Below are 19,424 nucleotides of genomic sequence, written 5' to 3' on the forward strand. Positions count from 1 at the left end.
CTTTCTCTATCACATGCATAATCTTGTAAACCTCTATCATGTCACCCCTCGGTCGACGTTTCTCCAAGCTAAAGAGCCCCAAGCGTTTTAACCTTTCTTCATGGGGAAAGCGTTCCAACCCATTAATCATTCTAATTGCCCTTTTCTGCACTTTTTCCAATGGTACAGCATCTTTTTTGAAGTGCGGTGACCAGAATTGTACACAGTACTCCAAATGAGGCCACACCATCAATTTATACAGGGGCATTATGATACTGGCTGATTTGTTTTCCATTCCCTTCCTGATAATTTCCCAGCATTGATTTCTAGGTGACAGAGATCAGTTCCCCTGCAGAAAATGCTTGCTTTGGAGGGTGGACCCAATGGCATTATTCCTCCCCTAAACCCCGCACTCCCCCCAAAAATCTCCAGGTATTTCCCAGCATCCCTAAAGCTCTCCTTTGTAGGGTTGCTGAAGCCAGGTTGGGAAACTCCGGGAGATCTGAGGTTGGATTCTGGTGAAGGCAGGGTTTGGGGAAGGAGGCACCACAGCTTGGTCCAAGGCCTATCGAATCCACCCTCCAAAGCAGCCAGGGAACTGATCTCTGCGGTCCCGAGATCACTGGTCATTCCAGTGGATCTCCAGGCCCCACCATGGAGACTGGCATCTCTCCTCTGTCAGTTAATCTTCTCCTCTCCCCATTACGGGGCTGACCCCAAACTAGAAGAGAAGCCAACGATCCGCGTTTAGATTTCACAGTTTTTAAAAAAGCTAATTAACAGGCCTGCTTTGAAGATCAGGAAGGGGGCATCAGGGGAAGAGGGCTGCATTCTTCGAACCAGTTACTGCTTGCTCTGCCTTCCCGGGGGAAGGTACAACAACCCCCCTTCGCCGGAGCCGAGGATTTCTCTCATGTAACACCACTTATTCTGCAGAATGGTTTACCAGAGGAGGCTAATAAGGCTCCTTTCCTCCAGGCTGCAGGAGAAAGAAATGGAGCTGAGAGTTGCCAGCCTCCAGGCGGGGCCAGGAGATTTCCTGGAATTATAGCTGGTCCCCCAGACGACAGAGATAGGTTCCCCTGGAGGAAGTGGCTGCTTTGGAAGGTGAACACCATGGTGTAATATCCCATACAGGTTTCTCCCCTCTCCAAGCCCCACCCCCAAATCTCCAGGAATCTCCCAACTCAGAGTTGGCATCCCTATGAACATTAGGAAGCAGCAGCCTTGAGCCCTGTGGCGGTGGGGGAAGCTATGAAATAATTCATGTTTTGCTGCCTTGGGGGCCCTAATTGGGTAAAAAGGCAGCATTAAAATGTTTTGAATAAGTAAATAAAATATAAATATTTTAAAATTAATTAATGTAATCCCCTTTTCCCTGTGTCTCTTTTACAGGTCGAAACTATGGAGGGAGGGAGGGAGGAAAGGAGGGAGAAATCCACCAGCAGAGTAAATAGTACCTTGGTTACAAACATTTAAGGACTTTCACAGTCAAAACCAGCACTCTGAATTGTGCCTGGAAACTAAACCAAGTCTTGTCCAGAAACTGCTGAGGAACCCCTGCCACATTCCAGACCAAGCATCTTTCTTCAGCCCGTTATTCTAGCCCACAAATTCCCCCTCCCCTTGAAGTAGCATTACAAGGCAGACGTGAGTCAGGTTGCCGGCCTTGAGGTGGGGCCTGGTGGCGATCTCCCAGAATTAGAACGTCTCTCCAGACAACAGAGATCAGTTCCCCTGGGGAAAATGGCTGCTTTTTCGGAGGGAGGGGGTACTCTATGGCTCAGGAGCCACATGTGGCTCTTTCATACATATTGTGTGGCTCTCGAAGCCTCCACCATCCTGTCAGCCAGCTTGGAAAAGGCATTTGTCTCTTTAAATCACTTCTCCAAGCCAGGGCAACTAGAAGCATTTAAAGTTAAAGTTGTGTTCTTTCTACTTCTTCCTCCCCCCATCTATTTGTTTTTCTTCCTTCCTTCCCTCAAACATTTGATGTTCATGTCTTGTGGCTCTCAAACAACTGACCATTATTCTAAGCAGCTCTTATATTAAGCAAGTTTGGCCACCCCTGCTCTATGGCACTGCACCCTCCCTTCCCCAACCCCCCCTCCCCAGGCTCCACCCCCAACATCTCCAGCTATTTTCCAGCCCAGAGGTTGCAGTTCTGGATGTGAGGCTGGAACTTCTTAACACCTCCCAAAACTGTCTTATACCGAGTCAGACCTTCAGTCCATCCAGGACAGCACTGCCTCCTCGGACTGGCAGCAGCTCTCTAGGACTTCAGGCAAGAGGTCCTTCATATTATCTACTCCCAATTATCAGAGGTAATGTACGGCGGTTAGAGCTGGACCATAAGGAAGGCCGAGCACAGAAGAATAGCTGTTTTGAGTTGTGGTGCTGGAGAAGACTCTTGAGAGTCCCTTGGACTGCCAGAAGATCAAATCAGTCAGTCCCAGGGCTTTTTTTGAGCAGGAATGCACAGGAACACAGTTCTGGCTGGATTGGCATCAGGGGGTGTGGCCTAATATGCAAATGAATTCCTGCTGGGCTTTTCCTTTAAAAATCCTATGTGAAACAATGGTGATGTCAGTGGGAGTGGCTTAATATGCAAATGAGTTCCTGCTGAGCTTTTTCTACAAAAAAAAGCCCTGGTCAGTTCTAAGGGAAATCAACCCTGACTGTTCCCTGGAAGGTCAGATGCTGAAGCTGAAGCTCAAAGACTTTGGCCACCAAATGAGAAGGGAGCACTCACTGGAGAAGACCCTGATGCTGGGAAAGACAGAAGGCAAAAGAAGAAGGGGACGGCAAAAGATGAAATGGCTGGACAGGGTTACTGATGTAATTAACAAGCATTTGAGCAGACTTCGGAGGATGGTGGAAGACAGGAGGGCCTGGCATGACTTGGTCCATGGGGTCACAAAGAGTCGGACTCGACTGTGCGATTGAACAGCACTCCTTTAACATGCAGTTGTCAGGGCTGAAACCAGGAACCCTGAGCACCAAGCAGATGCTCCACAACCCCTCCCTGGCCAGCTCTGAGTTCTACATAAATGCCCATTCCTGTTCCTTCCCTCTCTTTAATCATCGCTTCCCCAAATCAAACACTGATCTTTTTTTTTTGCTGCCATCTCCGTTTCGACCGCCCCAGGCGATCCATTTCCTCTCATCAACTTTTCCCATTGAGAAATACAACATTAAATTCAAATTGTCGCCATAAGGTACTTGTGGAAAGCACTTTGCCTCTTTTGGGCATGCCGAGCTTTGAGGCGTAGCTGTGAAACTACTCAAATATTTGACTTTGCTTTATAGCTCATTATGTAACTCCCATTTCTACATTGTTCTTTTTTTCAGAAATTAGGCGTTTTTCATCAGCCAGGCAGAAAACCCTTGATTTCTGCAACAGCGTGAAAACTTCCTGCAGGGGACAAATAAAATATAATAAAAACCCACAATTATTTTTTTTTTGAACGGAAGAGAAATAATTACGCTTTCCTCTTCCATTTGCTTTTCCCTGGGACTTGTTTTCTTCCTTTCCCCCCTCTAGTTATTATATTACTGCATTGATTTAACAGTCTGCAGTGAAAGGAAGTGAGTGATGTTTTCATCATTCATGGTGGGGAAGGGTGGTCCATTGGGTTGCCAGCCTCCAGGTGGGGCCTGGAGATCTCCTGGTATTATACTTGATCTCAGGGCTTTCTTTTTGTAGCCAATCCTTCAAGAGCTTACAGAGGTCCTGTACAAAGAACCCTGTAAACTCTTGGAGGATTGGCTACATCAGGGGTGTGTGGCCTAATATGCAAAGGAGCTCCTGCTACAAAAAAAGCCCTGCTTGACCTTCAGTTCCCCCTGGAAAAAATGGATGCTTTGGTGGGTGGGCTTTATGGCACTGCACTCCACTGAGGTCCCTCCTTTCCCCGAACCCCATTCTCCCCAAGCTTCACCCCCAAAATCTCCAGGTATTTTCCATCCCAGAGGAAGCAACCCTTAACGTGGCTTACAGATAGGTCTACCTGGTCTCCTGCTTTGGTGGAAAGTCTCTTGCCATAGCCCAATAGCTTCATTGCTCCTTACTAGGGGGGAATGTGGGAAGAATGGTATTCTCCCCACCATGCCATGATGTCAATGCATCAGGTGACACTCTACTGTTCATTCCAAACTCTGAGGTATAAAAACCACTGTTTCAGGCTAGGGTTGCCAAGTCTGACTCAAGAAATATCCGGGGACTTTGGGGGTGGAGCCAGGAGACTTTGGAGGTGGAGCCAGGAGCAAGGGTGTGGCAAGCACAATCGAACTCCAAAGGGAGTTCTGGCCATCACATTTAAAAGAACCACACTCCTTTTAAATGCTTTCCCTCCATTTGGAATAATGGACAGGGGCACCTTCTTTTGGGGGCTTAGAGAATTGGACCCCCTGGTCCAATCTTTTTGAAACTTGGAGGGTATTTTGAGGAGAGTCACCAGATGCTATGCTGAAAATTTGGTACTTCTACCTCAAAAACAGCCCCCCCCCCAGAGACCCACATATCAATTTTCCTATGGAAACCAGTCTCCATGGAGAATAATGAAGTGCCCGGCAGACATTTCCCTCCCCCGCCCCCACTTTCTGATGACCCTGAAGCAGGGAGAGGGCCTCCAAACAGGGCCCCCCCTGCCCCCACCGGGGGATTGATAAGAAAAAGAAAGAACACTGTGAAATTGACAAGCTTTAAATAAATGCACCCAGTACTTTGAAATACTTAATTCATTGGAACTTCCCAAAATATTTTTTTAAACAAAATGCAAGCGACTCAACCGAGCTCAATGTCCAAATATTATATCATTGATTCCAAAAGTCCACAATCAATGCTGTAATAAATTGGTAATATCCTGCTATCTGTATATCCCGTTTCCTGGTAGACACAGATTTACCGTAATATTTAAATAATGTAGAGGTAGCAGTCCTCCACCCAACAGGTGTGGCTACACGAGTCCGAGGTTCAATTCGCGTTTCATTTGCCACTTCCACTGGCCGCCTGTATTTGGCAGCCCTATTTCAGGCCCATGTTAGAGCAGCACCCCCGGTATGTTGATGTCACTTCCAGTTTATGCTGGAAGTGACATCACACCAGGGGACACCAGATCGATAGGTTCCCCCACCCACAAAACTCTCCCAGCAGTCACCAGCCTCAGGCAACCCTATTCAGTGGTAGAACATATGGGTTATGAGTCCAAGGCCACAGCAGAGATCATTCCCACTTGTTGTCTTTGCACACTATGATTGGGGACAAGACGCTCACACATTGCTGGAGTTCGACTAGCTCCCAAACAGCATCTGTGCAATAAGAGGTTGACGGGTGGGGCTTAGGCCTACCATTGCCCTGAGCTGGATGGTCCCGGCTAGCTTGATCTCATCAGATCCTGGAAGCTAAGCAGGGTTGGCCCTGGTTAGTACTTGGATGGGAGACCAGCAAGGAAGTACAGGGTTGCTATGAAGAGGCAGGCCACTTCTGAACGTCTCTTGCCTTGAAAACCCCACCATAAATCAGCTGCGACTTGAAAGCATTTTCCACCACAGGCAGCACGTTTACCCTTTGGTTGTCCCCAGTCCCAGTCTCTGGGAAGTCACTGCCCCATATGTGTCACTACAGAGCAGGCGTGGCCAAATTTGCTCAACATAAGAGCCACATAGAATAAATGTCAGATGTCTGAGAGCCACAAGACATAAACATCAGATGTTTGAGAGCCACGAGATGGATGGAAGGAAGGAAGGAAAATAGATGGGGGAGGGAAGGAAGGAAAAGGTGGAAATAAAGCGACTTAAATGCATTCTCCAAAATGCCAGCTGCTTGGAGAACTGATTTAAAGAGACAAATGCCTTCTCCAAACTGACTTATGGGGCAGTGGGGGTTTCAAGAGCCACACAATATGTTTGAAAAAGCCACGTGTGGCTCCCGAGTCGCAGTTTGGCCACCCCTGCTACAGAGTATGTCTTGCTAACATTTCCGATGTGAGTTGCTGGAGTTATTATTCTTGGTTCCAAACCTCCCTCTAGCACATTTCCAGGAGAACCCATCTGCATGATAACTATTTGCAAGGGCACCTTGCAAATACAAAGTCTGCCATTCCATACCCTGTACCTGTGGACACAACATTTTGGATTATTTACTGATGACAATATACTGAGGGCAATTATGGTTTTCTAGTATACCTTTACCCCAAAAACCATCCTTTGAATGTTTCAGTCACTGAATATTTCAGTTAGTCCTTGCTATGAGAATGCTATGAGAACTGGATGGCCCAGGGTAGCCGGATTTCATCAGGTCTCAAATAATAAACAGGGTTGGCTTGGGTCAGTACTTGGATAGGAGGCCACCAAGGAAGTCCAGGGCTACTATGGAGAGTCAGGCAATGACAAAACCACCTCTGAACATCTCATGCCTGGAAAACCAGTCCAAATCTGGAAATATCTGGGGATTTTGAGGTGCAGCCAGAAAACTTTAGGAGTGGAGCCAGAAGTAAAGTTGTGACAAACACGACTGAACTCCAAAGCAATCTGAAAATTTGGTGCCTCTACCTCAAAAAACAGTCCCCACCGAACCCCAGATACCCAAAGATTGATTCTCCATTATACCCTATGGGGACCAATCTCCATATGGTAAAATGGAGTGCCCAGGAGATTTCCCTCCCCACTCCCACTTTCTAACAACTCTGAAGTGGACGGAGGGCCTCCAAACCAGGGTATGCCCTGCCCCTATCGGGCGATGAGCAACTCAAGGAAAACCCCCACAAGGGGGTGCCGTAAGTCGGCTGCAACTTGACAGGATTTTCCATCACCATGAAAACACAAGCCACACGATTTGAAACTGAAATTTTAAAGACTTTGAGCATACATTTAAAAAACCCCCAAACCCTAGTGGGGTGGGTGCGGGGAAAAAGAACTGATGGCATTCCTAGAGCAACATAACAGCGTCAGGGGTTTTGGTTAATCACTGGAAAGAGAAACATGGCTCTTTCTGTATATACTCAGTGGTACTCTTTTATGCCACAGGTTCCACAGCTCAGCCCTGGTTATCAGAGGGTTATAGATTCATGGCACCCAGTGGTCTCATCTGAAAGAGCCCAGACTAAAGGAAGCACAGTTCATCTTTCAGCTGGCAGATGTCAGTGCACTCCAGCATCTGCACAACCTATCATTCATCAACCTTTCTGCTGTTGAGGAAGGATATAAGAACATAAGAGAAGCCATGCTGGATTAGGCCAATGGCCCAGTCCAACACTCTTTGTCACACAGTGGCCAAAAAAACCAGGCACCACCAGGAGGTTCATCAGTGGGGCCAGGACACTAGAAGCCCTCCCACTGTGCCCCCCCAAGCACCAAGAATAAAGAGCAACACTTGCCCCAGACTGAGAGTTCAAACAATACGCTGTGGCTAATAGCCACTGATGGACCACTGCTCCATATGTTTATCCAATCCCTTCTTGAAGCCATCTATGCTTGCAGCTGCCACCACCTCCTGTGGTGGTGAATTCCATGTGTTAATCACCCTTTGAGTGAAGAAGTACTTCCTTTTATCTGTTCTAACCTGACCGCTCAGCAATTTTATTGAGTGCCCATGAGTTCTTGTATTGTGGAAACGGGAGAAAAGCCCTTCTTTCTCTACCTTCTCTATCCCATACATAATCTTGTAAACCTCGATCATGTCACCCCTCAGTCGACGTTTCTCCAAGCTAAAGAGCCCAAAGCGTTTTAACCTTTCTTCATAGGGAAAGTGTTCCAGTAACAGAGCGCGTAACATCTGAAGCAAAGTGCACTGACGTCTGCAGACCCTTGGAAACTCTTTCAGAGATGCGTCTGTGTTTGAAAGGGAGCCGCAACACTAGGGAGAAGTATTTCTTTCCCATGCATCCTTTTATTGGTTTAAATTTATTTAGAAAATTTATTAGCTGCCTTTCTCCATATACAAAGCTCAAGGTAGCTTACAATCTAAATCGAATGCATGAAATAGAATGCACGAAATATGCTTTTTTAAAAACCCAAAATTTAAAACCACCATTGCGACTGCTAGTACCAGACTGGGAAGAGACCTCAGTTTGGCACAATGCAACAGAATGCAACCTGCAAAGCAGCTGTTTTCTCCAGGGAAGTCATCTCTGTAGAGATCAGTTGTAATTCCAGGAGATCTCCAGGCTGCAGATGGAAGCTGGTAACCAGGGCTGGATTAACAATTAGGCCAAGGAGGCACTGGCCTATGGGGCCCCATGCCTTTTGGGGCCCCGGAATGGCTTTTCCCCCTGGTTTCCCCCCTGCTTGCACTCCCCCCCAGTCTGCACATGCAGCCAGCAACTGAGCTGCTCTTTGCCTGATTTGCCTGGTACATCTGCTGCTGGCGCTGCAGCCAAGTTTGCCTCTCTCTGCCTCTCTCCTGCAGCTTTGTCAAAGGGGCTTTTGAAAAGGTGCATGCAGGTTGCAGTGGGGGCCATGGGTGGTGGGGTGGGCACTTGGACTGAGATAATTTGTGAGGGGGCCCCCAAGATTCCAACTGCCTAGGGGCCTCAGTTTAATCAGTTTGGCCTCAGGGTTGCCAGCAGTTTAATCTGGCACTGCTGGCAACCCTAAATGCCCAGATAATAATTGTTGCTGGATATGCTCACCTTCCAGCTACTATTTAATAAGAGAGCGATCAGTCCAAACTGCTACGGTGACTTCAAGGTACCTTGCCCCAGAACTGAGTGCGGGACAAGCTCTTTCATTATGAATTAAAGAAACAAGGAAAAAATCAATATGGAAGTGGGGCAGGCCAAAACCCTGCCCAAATCCAAAATCCTTCCTGATCAATACTGTTTGGAATAAAGAATTGGTTCCAACTGTCTAAACGACAATTGGTATTAGCCTTGAAGGAGGGAAAAACAATAGCCATTGATTGCTTTTTTCTTCCAGAGATAATTGCAAACAGAGAGAAAGAGAGAGGAGTTTCTGTAGGTGTTCAATAAGTGAAACAATGCAGTGATGGTGGATTTAAACCCTCTTTCCCTGTCCTGCATAGTCCCAATAAAAAACAGGGACCCTGCAGAGCTGAAAACTTCTCTTTAAAAAGATGCCAGGAAAACCCTGTCAGGCGTCTATGGTAGTTTGACCCCTAGGAAAAACCAACAGAAGGCTTGAGGCAACTTAAAAGATTTATTCCCGCATACGCTTTTGCGGAGGGGCTGCAGCCCACTTCTTCAGATGCTATGATGAGTGAATCTTTACTATGCAGGGTTTTTTTTAAATTTACAAGGTTGGGGGGGACTAATCTTGCAGGTTCAAGGGGCCATGAAATGTTGGAAGTCCAGAGTGTGAAATACTTCTGACCTTGACCTGTGGTGGGAAACTGATCTCTGCAGCATGGAGATCTGTTGCCATTCTGGGAGATCTCCAGACTCCAACTGGAGGTTGGTAACACTACCTTCCATGCACCACAAAACCCACAATGCTAGAAAAGAGCAACAGTCCAGGAACACCTTAAAGACTAATAAAATTTGTGGCAGGGTATGAGCTTTCGTGAATCACTGATCATTTCTTCAGATGTGAGCAGAGACGCACAAAGTCTCCTGCCTTGCCACAAATTCTGTTAGTCTTTTAAGGTGTTCCTGGACTCTTACTCCTTTGTATTGCCATAGGCAGACTAACATGGCTACCCATATTGATCTACCACTGTGCTAGATCAAGGAGAAGAAAACACATGAGATAGAAAAACAGAAAATTGTGCTCAGTGTGTATGTGATCTATATATTTGCCCTCAAGTCAGAGCTAACTTATGGCAACTCTGTGAGGTTTTCAAGGCAAGAGATGAGAAGGTGGTTTGCCACTGCCTGCTCTGCATAGCGATCCTGGACTTCCTTGGGGGGGCTCCCATCCAAGTATTCTTCAGGATCCTGCTTAATTCCCAGGATCTGATGAGATCAGGTTAGTCTGGGCCATCTGGATCAGGGCATAGTCTATCTCAGGGGTGGCCAAACTGTGGCTTGGGACCTACATGTGGCTCTTTTACACATATTGTATGGCTCCTGAAGCCCCCACCACTCCCTGGTCGGCTCAGAGAAGGCATTTGTCTCTTTAAATCATTTCTCCAACCCAAGCCAGTCAGCAGCTTGGAGAACACATTTAAAGTGAAAGTTGCTTTCTTTCCATCTCTCCCTCCTTTCATCTATTTGCCTTCCTGTCTGCCTTCCTTCCGGCTCTCTCAAACATGTGACATTCATGGCTTGCAGCTCTCAAACACCTGATGTTTATTCTATGTGGCTCTTACATTAAGCAAGTTTGGCCACCCCTGGTCTATCTGATGGTGGTGGAAGGTACCATGAAGCTGAAGCTTAAGGCAACCCCTTAGGGTTTTCGAGAGAAGCTGTACTGAGGTGGTTTGCCCTTGCCAGCCTCTGCGTAGGTTAGTACTTGGAGGTCTCCCATCCAAGTACTAACCAGGGTCAGTCTTAGTTAGCTCCCTATGATCTGATGAGATCGGGCTAGGCTGGGCTAACCAGGTCAGGAATATTTACTGTATGATATTTCTGTTTTGATCATGGCACACAAGCTTCTGGTTCCTTTTGTGATTCCTCCCAACTGCTCAGTGATGAATTCTGCCACCCACATAAGCGCCAATTTCTTTCTCTCTTCTGATTTACTTTACTGCTTCTAAGAGCTGGTCCCTGGTGGATGTCTAAATCAACATAATTCCTCTCCCACCCCCCCAACTCTTTATGTTTTCAAGTTGAGTCCATGATACTTGAGCAGCAAGGCAAGATGACCCAATTTCAGAAGTTGAGACTGTTAGATATAGGCAGAGGATGGGCACGACGTTTGCGTGCACGCAGAAGCTCATACACTGAATAAAAATTGGTCTCTTTAAGGTATCACTGAACTCAAAACTTTGTTCTGCTGCCTATCCTCTTCCTATATGTATGGACTAGGGTGGCCAGACCGTCCCGGTCTCCCGGGACATTCCCGGTTCTGGCCACCCAATCCCGGATCCCGGGCTGCCTATACCGGGACCATTAAAGGTCCCGGTTTAGGCAGCCCCGGAGCCGGTGGGCCGCGGGCGCCGGCGGGGAAGGCGGGGAGTGAGGGAGGGAGCGTCCCTGCGCCTGCGCAGGGCCCCTGCGCACGTGCAGGGACGCTCCCTCCCTCACTCCCCGCCTTCCCCGCCCGCGCGCGGGGCCCGGCGGCAGTAGTGGAGGCCTCTCTGTGGCCTCCACTGGTCGCTGGAAGCCCTCCAGAGACTCTGGAGGGCCTCCAGGGACCAGCGGAGGCCGCGGGGAGGCCGCGGGGCACCCGGCGCTGGTCCCGGAAGGCCTTCCAGAGCCTCTGGAAGGCCTTCCGGGACCAGCGCCGGCCAGCGAAGGCTTCCCCGCGGCCTCCGCTGGTCCCTGGAGGCCCTCCAGAGTCTCTGGAGGGCCTCCAGGGACCAGCGGAGGCCGCGGGGAGGCCGCGGGGCACCCGGCGCTGGTCCCGGAAGGCCTTCCAGAGCCTCTGGAAGGCCTTCGGGGACCAGCGCCGGCCAGCGAAGGCTTCCCCGCGGCCTCCGCTGGTCCCTGGAGGCCCTCCAGAGTCTCTGGAGGGCCTCCAGGGACCAGCGGAGGCCGCGGGGAAGCCGCGGAGCAGCCGGCGCTGGTCCCTGGAGGCCTCCAGAGGCCAGCGCCGGCAGCTCCCTCCCTCCCTCGCCGCGAGGCCGCCGCCGGAGGACTCCCCGCCGCTGGACTCCGCCGCCCTGGAATAAGGTAAGGGGGCCGAAAGCGGGGGGGGCGGGGGGCGGCCTTCCTTTCTTCCCTCCCTCCTCCCTCCCTCCCTTCCTTCCTTTCTTTCTTCCTTCCTTCCTTCCCTCACTCCCTTCCCTTCCTTCCTTCCCTCCCTCCTCCCTTCCTTCCTTTCTTTCTTCCTTCCTTCCCTCACTCCCTTCCCTTCCCTCCCCCCTCCCTTCCTTTCTTCCTTCCTTCCCTCACTCCCTTGCCTTCCTTCCTTCCCTCCCTCCTCCCTTCCTTCCTTCCTTCCCTCCCTCCCTCCCCCCTTCCTTCCTTCCCTCCCTCCCTCCCCCTTCCTTCCTTCCTTCCCTCCTTCCTTCCTTCCTTCCTTCCCTCCCTCCCTTCCTCCCTTCCTTCCCTCCCTCCTTCCTTTCTTCCTTTTTTCCCTCCCTCCCTTTCTCCCTTCCTTCCTTCCTTCCCTCCCTCCCTCCCTCCTTATGTTCTTATGTGACACAGAGTGTTGGACTGGATGGGCCACTGGCCTGATCCAACAGGGCTTCTCTTATGTTCTTATGTGACGCAGAGTGTTGGACTGGATGGGCCACTGGCCTGATCCAACAGGGCTTCTCTTATGTTGTTATGTGACGCAGAGTGTTGGACTGGATGGGCCACTGGCCTGATCCAACAGGGCTTCTCTTATGTTGTTATGTGACGCAGAGTGTTGGACTGGATGGGCCACTGGCCTGATCCAACAGGGCTTCTCTTATGTTGTTATGTGACGCAGAGTGTTGGACTGGATGGGCCACTGGCCTGATCCAACAGGGCTTCTCTTATGTTGTTATGTGACGCAGAGTGTTGGACTGGATGGGCCACTGGCCTGATCCAACAGGGCTTCTCTCATGTTCTTATGTGACACAGAGTGTTGGACTGGATGGGCCACTGGCCTGATCCAACAGGGCTTCTCTTATGTTCTTATGTGACGCAGAGTGTTGGACTGGATGGGCCACTGGCCTGATCCAACAGGGCTTCTCTTATGTGACAATACTGACTTTGGTGGACCCAAGCACTGATTCAGTGTAAGGGAGCTTTGTGTTTGTGACTGGAGTAGACAATACTGACTTTGGTGGACCCAAGCACTGATTCAGTGTAAGGGAGCTTTGTGTTTGTGTCTTCTAGTGCAATTTTGTTCTCAAATCCTGTATTTACTTCATCAGTATATGGGATAAGGCACTTTCTCAACTGTGCTGCATAATGCAGCCTATTTATTTTGTCCTGTTGGCTCTGTTGGCTCTATCTGCGCCACCTTCATCACTTTCGGGGTGTGGATCCCCCAGTGGAGTGGTCTCCCGACTCCCTCCGCCGGCTGTTTCTGATAGCCCTGCGCCCCCTCTTTCATTTGATATGTGTCCCGTGCGGGTGCCACCCTCCCGCCGGGAGATGCCGCAAAATGAGCCCCCTTGAGGCTTATGGCGGCAGGGCTCGGGGGAAGCGAGCTAGACTGCTGTTCTTTTGAGGGGTTATAGAGTGTTTCGAGCCCGTCCCTGTGGCATCGGTCCCATCGTTGTGGGGCCCAGGGGGCCGGCGCAGCGGCACGCTGAAGCAGCCTGTCGGTCACTTCCAGGTTCCTGTCCTGCATCTTGACCGGTGTTATTAGTGACAGGCTGCTTCGGCGTGCCGCTGCGCCGGCCCCCTGGGTCCCACAACGATGGGACCGATGCCACAGGGACGGGCTCGAAACACTCTATAACCCCTCAAAAGAACAGCAGTCTAGCTCGCTTCCCCCGAGCCCTGCCGCCATAAGCCTCAAGGGGGCTCATTTTGCGGCATCTCCCGGCGGGAGGGTGGCACCCGCACGGGACACATATCAAATGAAAGAGGGGGCGCAGGGCTATCAGAAACAGTCAGCGGAGGGAGTCGGGAGACCACCCCACTGGGGGATCCACACCCCGAAAGTGATGAAGGTGGCGCAGATAGAGCCAACAGAGCCAACAGGACAAAATAAATAGGCTGCATTATGCAGCACAGTTGAGAAAGTGCCTTATCCCATATACTGATGAAGTATATACAGGATTTGAGAACAAAATTGTTTCCGGCGGTGATATTTGGGGGATTTTTGGGGACGTCACAGGAAGTGCTGTGAAGTCACTTCCTGTTTCCGGCAGGTGACGCGGGGGAAATGATGTCACAGGAAGTGATGCCACTTCCTGTTTCCGGTGGTGGCATGACATCACCGGAAGTGACGTCACTTCCTGTTTCCGGCGGCGCGCGCTCCCCCCCCCCCCCAGTGTCCCTGGCTGGCCTTCAGACATTATGGTCACCCTAGTATGGACTGGTAAATTCCATTTCATCGTATCTGAGGAAGTGCATATGCAAACAAAAGCTCATATACTGGATAAAACTTGGCAGTCTTAAAGGTGCCTATTGGACTCAAAACTTTGTTCTGCTGCCCACCTGTTGCCTATATGTATGGACTGGTAAATTCCATTTCACTGTATCTGAGGAAGTGTGAATGCACACAAAAGCCCATACACTGGATAAAGCTTTGCTGCTCCTAAAGGTGCCACCGGACTCAAAACTTTGTTCTACTCCTTCAGACCAATGTGGCTACCTATATAGTGTATAGTTTGTATAGTTTGGTTTAAAATCCTAACTACGGTAGGTAATGTTGCATCATGGGTTAATGTGTCGTGCTAACAATCTGCTTTGCTTCACTTCTGTTTTCAAATCTCTGGTTGGTTCTACAGCCCAAATCCTATTTCACTGTTTACTGAATGTCCCGTCCTGTCAATTTTATTTATTTATTTAATTTTTGCTGATTTCTAGTCTGCCCTTTCCTCAGGGTGGATTGCAACATAACAAAACAGTTAAAAATCACATCATAAGACAGTTAAATTTAAACAGTTAAAACAGTTAAAACGAAATAAAATAAGGCAGCGTCAGTGATATATATACATCCTTCACAGACTGAAACACAGGATGCGGTCAGTGCAGGGAGGCCAATTAGCTGGTGTGAGGACGCCCGCCTGCTTCAGTCAAAGGCCTGGCGGAACAGCTCCGTTTTACAGGCCCTCCAGAATAGCAGTAAATCCGGTAGGACCCGCATCTCCTTAGGGAGCTGATTCCCTCAGGCTGGGGCCAGGATGGAAAAGGCCCTGACCCTGGTCGAGGCAAGCTGGATGACCTTTGGGTCAGGGATGGTCAGAAGATGTTGATTGGCCGATCGTAGAGGCCTCCGGGGCTAATTTAGAGTGAGCTAATTTACTCACTCTGTTTAATCCTTCTTAAGTCCTGACGAGAAAGGCAGACTACAAATAACACAAATTAGCGGGGGGGGGTGTTATAGCAGGAACTCCTTTGCATATTAGACCACACACCCTGATGTAGCCAATCCTCCTGAAGCTTATAGTAGGCCCTGTAAGAGGAGCCCTGTAAGCTCCTGTAGGATTGGCTACATCAGGGGTGTGTGGCCTAATGTGCAAAGGAGTTCCTGCTGCAAAAAAAAGCCTTGCAAATTATAAAGAAAATATTTCATTTCAGCTAAGAAGTTTTTGTGTCATGACAGCTTCTGTTGAAATAATGTTTTTAGAACAGGAACATTCTTAGGATAAAAGAATTGTAAAGTAACACAGCTGCTGCCAATATTCGTCTCTCTCTCCCTCCATAAGTTTCTGCTCCTTCAGCCCCGTCTACTCAAGATTTGCAGTGGTCCAGGGTAGATTTTTGTCAAGAGCACTCATGGAGCTAATTGATCCTGGAAGATCAATTATCCAGCTACAATACTGTGAGAATAACAAAGTGCTCAAGAATGCCTTGGGGTGGGGGTTAGTCCTACAGCACTGACAATCCCACTGGACAAATATAGATATCTGAAACATCGATGTGCATCTTGAATTTTATGGTTAAAATGTGTGGAATTGATTTTATTGTATATTGTTTTTAATATTCGATGTGGTTTTTAACTACTGTTAGCTGCCCTGAGCCCGTTAGGGGAGGGCGGGATATAAATCTGATAATATAAAATAAATAAATAAATAAAAGCAATGTACTTCTGCAGGGTGTTCATCGTAAGTCAGTAAAAAGGGTATTCAACTAAAGGATTTTAGACAGTAATGATTCACTGATACTAGCATGTGCTTAGGACTGGATGTAATAAAAGGAGTCCTTCCATTTGGAAGAAGTTATCCTCTATATATGATACCAATTATATGATGTCTTATGAAGTTAGTGGCGCAGTGTTAAAGCTGCAGTCCTGCAGTCCTAAGCTCTGCTCACGACCTGAGCTCGATCCCCGGTGGAAGCTGGGTTTTCAGATAGCTGGCTCAAGGTTGACTCAGCCTTCCATCCTTCCGAGGTCAGTCAAATGAGTACCCAGCTTGCTGGGGGGAAAGTGCAGATGACTGGGGAAGGCAATGGCAAACCACCCCGTAAAAAGTCTGCTGTGAAAACGTGAGAGTAATATCACCCCAGAGTCGGAAATGACTGGTGCTTGCACAGGGGACCTTTCCTTTCCTATGAAGTTAGACCACAGGTTTATCTAGTCCAATATTTACTCTGTCCAGGGTTTCAAACAGATAACATCTTCCCCGACAGGAAGCTATTGGAAGACATTTCAACTGGGGATGCCTAGGATCAAACCTGGGACCTTCTAAGTGCTAAGCAGGTTTCTGACCACCAAAGTATACAATAGGCTTGCAAGGCATCAGAACATAAGAAGAGTCCTGCTGGATCAGACCAGTGGTCCATCAAGTCCAGCATCCTGTCTCACACAGTGGCCAGCCAGCTCCTCCGGCAGTCCATCAACAGGGCTCAAAGGCCAACGCCTTAACTGATGTTGATTCTGGCACTGGGATTCTGAGGTTGACTGCCTCTGAATGTGGAGGTTCTCTTTAGTTACCAAGGCTAGTAGCCACTGATAGACCTGTCCTCTGTGAATCTGTCTGATTCCCTTCTAAAACTATCTGTGGGTGCATTCACACACGCCAAATAACGTGCTTTGCAACTGGATTTTTACTGTGTGAGAAGAGCAAAATCCACTTGCAAACAGTAGCCATGTGAAAGCACAACCATGTGCCTGTGTCCATGATTACATCCACTAGCACTGGAAGCAATCAGTCATCCTCTAACTGATTTATCTCAGAATTCTATGAGCAGCCCCATGGTGCAGAGTGGTAAAGCTGCAGTACTGCAGTATGAGCTCTCTGCTCACGACCTGAGTTCAATTCCGGCAGAAGCTGGATTCAGGTAGCCGGCTCAAGGTTGACTCAGCCTTCCATCCTTCCGAGGTTGGTAAAATGAGTACCCAGCTTGCTGGGGGGAAAGTGTAGAGACTAGGGAAGGCAATGGCAAACCACCCCGTAAAAAGTCTGCCGTGAAAATGTCGTGATGCGACGTCACCCCAGAGTCAGAAACGACTGGTGCTTGCACAGGGGACCTTTCCTTTTTTTTTCTATGAGTATATGCCAGTGTACCCAAACACAGAACATAAGATGAGCCCTGCTGGATCAGACTAACAGTCCACCCAGCCCAGCATCCTGTTTAACACAGTGGCCAACCAATTCCTCTGGAGAGCCCACAAACATGGCATAGAGGCCGAGGGCTTCCTCTGATGTTGCCTCCTGGCTCTAGGACTCAGGAGTTTAGCACCTCTGAATGTGGAGGTTCCTTTTAGTTGCCATGGCTACCAGCCACTGATAGACCTCTCCTCCATGGGTCTTCCAAAGTCATCTGTGCCTGTGCCCATCATGTCCTTTTTAAGATGCGGCGACCAGAACTGCACATGCTATTCCAAATGAGGCTGCACCATAGATCTAGACGAGGGTGTTACAACAGGCAAAGCTTTGCAATGCATGACATTACCTACATTGCAGGATTCCTGGTTCTGTGTCTTTATTTAATTTTTAAATGTTTCCATCCCGCCATTCCCCAGCACAGGCCCATAACACAGCTCATAAACACTGCATTTCAACAGCGGTCATTTTGTAGAAAAATAGGTGGCAGAGCTCATTAGCATAACTCATTAGCATATGCCACCACCCCAGTCAAAAGCAACCCGATGCAAGAAAGGAGAGCTCTGGGCAAGCGAGGCCTGCTTGGACTGGCTAGAGATCCAGCCAGCCCAAGCAGGCTTCACTCTCCACCCCCACCCCCAGTCAAAAGGCCAGCAAGGTATCTGCTGCCCAAAATTACATAAGAAGTGGAGAAAGGGTGGTGCAGGCTTCTCCAGGGGTCAATGAGGGCTGCTGGGAGTGTGGCAAAGTCCCTGGTGGCTGTCTGTCTGTCTTTTCTCCTAACCCAGGGACTGTTATGCAGCTGCATCTACTATTCAATGGACAAGATAGGTGGCGAGGAAGAGGGGGAACCCTAAGAAAGGTTCAGGAGCTGTGCTCCTGTGAGCTCCTGCTGAATCTGAGGCCTGCATTTAAAACAAATACACTCAAATTAAAAGAATTAATAAGGACCAGTACAAGCCACATGGCAAACCAAACTGCCAATGGCCAAACCAAAAAACATGGCAAACCAAACTGCCAATAAATGGGGAAGGCATCCTCCTCTCTTCTGGGAGCCTATTCTGTAGGGTGGCAGCCCCCACTGAAAAGGAAGGGTCTCTGCTGGGAAACAAGCAGGCAGAAGAGTAGAAAATGTCTAGAAGCAGCACCAAGCATAAGCATTTGCTGTATGCCTGTTCACTCATTTCTTAATTCATCCATTCATTCAGTTGTCCTTTCAACAACTGAAATCTTATTTTCCTGTTTTATGTACCAACTGAAATACACAAATATGTTTTTAACCTTAGCACTTGCAACATAAATTCAAACCTTTGATCTTACCAGTTCCAGGTTGGGAAACTTGGAGATTTGGGGGTGGAAGCTGGGGAGGACTGTGAGGTATAGTGGCATCAGAAGAGCCCTGCTGGATCAGACCAGTGGCCCATCTAGTCCAGCATCCTGTCTCACACAGTGGCCAGCCACTTCCTCTGGAGGACAAACAACAGAGCATAGAGGCTGAGGCCTTCCTAAGAACATCAGAAGAGCCCTGCTTGATCAGACTAATGGTCCAGCATCCTGTCTCACCCAGTGGCCAACCAGTTCCTCTGAATGGCCAACAACAGGGCATAGAGGCTGCAACCTTCATAAGAATATCTGCTGGATCAGATGAACAGTCCATCTACTCCAGCATCCTGTCTCACACAGTGGCCAACCAGTTCTTCCAGAGGGCCAACAACAGAGCACAGAGGCCACAGATTCCACCCTCCAAAGTATCCCTTTTCTCCAGGGAAACTGATTTCTGTAGTCTGGAGACAAGCTGTAATGTTGAGGGATTCCCCAGGTCCCACTGGAGACCGGCAACCATAGTTAGAACACAGAATAGAAAACCCAGGCTGATTCCCCACTAGCCTTGCTGCGGTCTCATGCTCCTTTTTCCGGTGGTGCTTCTGCCTGATTTTGCACACGCTGCTGCAAAGCTGCAACTTGCCCCGCCCCTTTCCCAAGTTATCTCTGGGGCTTCAAAATTTGGTTTTCAGAGAATCCTACAGCCGCAGAGATAACCAGGGAGCCAATTTGGTGTAGTGGTTAAGTGGGCAGACTCTTATCTGGGAGAACCAAGTTTGATTCCCCCCTCCTCCACTTGCAGCTGCTGAAATGGCCTTGGGTCAGTCACAGCTCTTGCAGAGCTGTCCTTGAAAGGGCAGCTTCTGGGAGATCTCTCTCAGCCCTACCCACCTCACAGGGTGTCTGTTGCGGGGGAGAAAGA

General features: G+C 49.0%; 1 protein-coding gene across 1 annotated transcript in view; it reads right to left on the reverse strand.

The window, feature by feature from the left end:
• The window catches only part of HCN4 (hyperpolarization activated cyclic nucleotide gated potassium channel 4), a 167,652-nt gene that overhangs the window by 79,356 nt on the left and 68,872 nt on the right, over positions 1–19,424 (reverse strand). The gene's annotated exons all lie outside the window — the stretch shown is intronic.

Source organism: Heteronotia binoei, chromosome 19, assembly GCF_032191835.1.
Source record: "Heteronotia binoei isolate CCM8104 ecotype False Entrance Well chromosome 19, APGP_CSIRO_Hbin_v1, whole genome shotgun sequence".
Taxonomy (NCBI): domain Eukaryota; kingdom Metazoa; phylum Chordata; class Lepidosauria; order Squamata; family Gekkonidae; genus Heteronotia; species Heteronotia binoei.